The sequence below is a fragment of the Megalobrama amblycephala genome, linkage group LG24 (assembly GCF_018812025.1).
Source record: "Megalobrama amblycephala isolate DHTTF-2021 linkage group LG24, ASM1881202v1, whole genome shotgun sequence".
NCBI lineage: Eukaryota > Metazoa > Chordata > Actinopteri > Cypriniformes > Xenocyprididae > Megalobrama > Megalobrama amblycephala.
This window is the reverse complement of record NC_063067.1, coordinates 34,807,741-34,811,590: the sequence shown is the minus strand read 5'-3', so window position 1 is coordinate 34,811,590 and position 3,850 is coordinate 34,807,741.

Here is a 3,850-nt window from a genome sequence, read left to right as displayed (position 1 = left end):
GTATATACGTGTGTGTGTGTGTGTGTGTGTTTGTGTGTGTGTGTGTATATATGTATATGTATATGTACAAAAAAAAAAGCAACTTGGACATAAATATATCTACAAAATATTCCATTTTTGTTCAACGAAAGGAAGTAAATCATACGAGTTTGGAATGACATTTGCATGATATGATTATTTGTGTGAATTATTCCTTTTACGTAAGCATGTTCTGTGAGCAACTGTTTCAGATGCACACGCACTCATTCTGAGAGACGGCGCGTCTGCTGGTCTGTAGGGTGGAGATGGACGCGGTGATCTGTCGCGTGGGTAGACGAGTCCTGGGACACAGGAATCAGGAGGGGGTGTTTTTCTGTTCTGTTTTAGTCAACTTCCTCTCTGTGCCACAGAACTTCCTGTGTCTGTTCCGTGAAAGGAGACCCACCAGCTTCCCCCACCTCTGAACCGGAATGAGTGTGTGTGTGTGTGTGTGTGTGTGTGTGTGTGTGTGTGTGCACGTGGGTGCCCATCTTACTGCCACCTGCCACACTCAGATCTCTCTCTCTACAGCCTGTAGGCATTTAGACGCTTCACTGTTTGCCACAGGGTGTAACTGATGTTCATGATGTTCACTGGGGTTTGGGTACCAATGCATTGCAAACATTTATGAGCCAATGACATGATGCTAATTTTAGTAATACTTTAGTATGGGGAACAATTCTGACTTTTAACCATTCACTTATTTAGTTTGAATATTGGCTGTTTATTAGTACTTATAAAGCACATATTAATAATGTCTTATTCTGCATGACCTTATTCTACATCCTCAATACCTGAACTTAACTACTATCGTACTAACTATTAATAAGCAGTAATTAGGAGTTTATTGAGGCAGAAGTCATAGTTAATAGTGAATGTGTTCCCCATATTAAAGGGTTAACCTAATTTTTTTCACGCCAACCTGTTAATTTATTCAAAAATACAATAAAAAAGTATACATATGAACACGCCTCTTCTATGATTAATAAATATTTTTTAATATGTTAATATTTTCTTTTAAATATGTTAATTAATTAATTAATTAAAATTCATTTTGATATTTAGTCAAGATAAAGTAGAAAATTCCAGAGCGGTACTATCTTGATATCATAATGAAGAAAAGCTTAAATGAAAGAATGAAATTCTTGAAAAGAAACATTAAGTTAGCCAACATGTTGTTTTTTAGTAAAAAAATTAAAAATCAGAAAAAAAAAAAATTTTAAAAATTGTTGATATTTATTAAACTTTTGTCTGCCAGAACAAAGTCCTGATATATGACTAAAATGCAAAAAAAAAAAAAAAAAAAAAATTGAAAATATATTTAATAGGTTCTAAGATGTCATGTGGTACAACTCGACAGAAATGTAGTGTTATTTATGAATTAATAATTTGTAATATTTGTTGAAATAAAATAAATAAAATAAAAAAAATATATTTTAAAACATTTTTGGAAATAATTGTGTACATTCACATGCATTCAGCATGTAAGATGTCATGTGGTGCGACTCCAGAAATGTACTGATTTTTTCTTAATTAATAATTCATTAATTAAGCTTAAATGAAAGAATGAAATTCTGGAAAAGAAACATTAAGTTAGCCAACATGTTGTTTTTTAGAAAAAAATTAAAAATCAGAAAAAAAAAAAAAAAAAAAAATTAAAAATTGTTGATATTTATTAAACTTTTGTCTGCCAGAACAAAGTCCTGATATATGACTAAAATGCAAAAAAAAAAAAAAAAAAAAAAAAAAATTTGAAAATATATTTAATAGGTTCTAAGATTCTACTGATTTTTTTCTTAATTAATAATTCATGATATTTATAAACAATGCTTTTTATCTTCAACAATATATTTAAAAACATTATGATGTGTACATTCAAACTATGAGGATGTACAGTGTGTTATTGCTTCTTTCTTCACGGTTACACCAAATGACATTTTTAGCTCTATTAAACTGAAAGTGATAAAGTTATGAAACCAAAAGATATAATACAAATATTATATTCTCTAAGAGCTTAGCACGTGTTTTGCACTAGAGATTTCTGGTTTGGGCCATTTTTGCTCGTTGACCCACAGGCTTTCGTACAGTCCCATGATGCTCCAGCGCAGTCTCTGTCACTCGAACAGAGAGCGTCTGGATCGGTGAGGTCACCTGTGACCTGGAAAACGCTCTGAATGTTGCTCAAGCATGTGACAGATTAAAAGATTTTAAATCTATGGCATGTCCAAACAAAAGTTCTAATGATTTAGGATATGGGCTTACATCTACACATAAAGTGAAATATATCTATTTATGCTACAGTAATTTTCCATCATTAGAAACGAAGAAATGGTGACTTGTGAATCTCTGTGTTAAGATTACAGTATTCTTTAGGGATTGGAAACTAAAGCTCCCCTGTTCCCGACCCCGGTCCTGTATCTTTCTCTCGCTCTCCCCTTCCTCTCTCCTTCTTGTTTGATGTCACTGTAAGTGGAGTCTCTGGGTGGGCTTGGACGGTATCGGGTCTTGGACTGACTGACTGCTCCATCATGTTGTTTTCTGGCAACACTACAGACAAATGATCAAGACACATCCATTCCTTTGCTCCGTGGCGGAACAGAGCGATCTGGATGTGCCATATGCTGTTAAACGGCAACGGTCCTGCTTTCCATCCCTCCTGTGCTGGCAGGTTTAAAGACCTATACTGTTGAGATTATCAAAGTAGTTTAAGAGCAGAAACAACATCCCAGCTTCCAATGGGAAATCATTTATTGCCGACGGTGATGAGTGTGTGTGTTTGTTTATATCCAGCATCTCTGCAGTACGTGATAAAAATGTTAAAACACATTCATTTTGAGTTTAAATCAGCCGTTTGTTTTGGTAGACCAGCATGTGTGATTTCCGTACAGGTGAATTCCTATAGAGGTCAACTACACAGCGCCCTCTAGTGACTGACTACAGGACTGCGTGAAAAAGGTACAGCCACAACATGATGACATCAGGTTGTTTTATCACTTGAATTGGTTTGAAGATAGCATTTGGACTGGGCTGTCAAAAATAAAAATTTTCATTAAAAAAAAATCACACTCTGTGAATAAAAATCTGAGACCACATGGAAAATCTGTGGTTCAGAATCAAATAAAACTAGGAAACAATCTAAGTTTAAGTATTCAAAATAGAATCAAAGCATTTTCACTAGTTTGAATGCTGTTGTATAAATCATTTACATCTGTTTAATATCGCTTTGTTCACTAAACACCAGTAGCCCATTGTTCTCTCCTGTGAGTAGCCACATGATGACTGAGCTTGTTCTGCAGCGTTGGACGTCTTTTGAGTTACATAAACATTTATGTAGCAGTATTTTTTAAAGGGAGATTCACCATGTCTTGTAAATCTGTCTCATTCTTTGAAGTCTTATCTGGCTCGAGACATTGATCGCCGTGCCGGAGTGATCCGATGGAATCCCAGCCCTCTGTGTGTGAGTCTGTGTGGGGCCCAGAAGACCCACGGCATACTTTACTGTTGGATGATTAAGGCATGCCATGAATCAAATTTAAACAGTAAAAACTAAATTCTGAGTCATTTGAAATTGTACATGACACACATGAATCAGTCAATTAAAAGTCATTGAGAAATTTGAATCATTTTGTTAAAGGATTAGTTCAGAATTAAATTTTCCTGATAATTTACTCTCCTCCATGTCATCCAAGATGTTCATGTCTTTCTTTCTTCAGTGGAAAAGAAATGAAGGAAAACATTCCAGGATTTTTCTCCATATAGTGGACTTCACTGGGGTTCAACGGGTTGAAGGTCCAAATGTCAGTTTCAGTGCAGCTTCAAAGAGCTCTACATG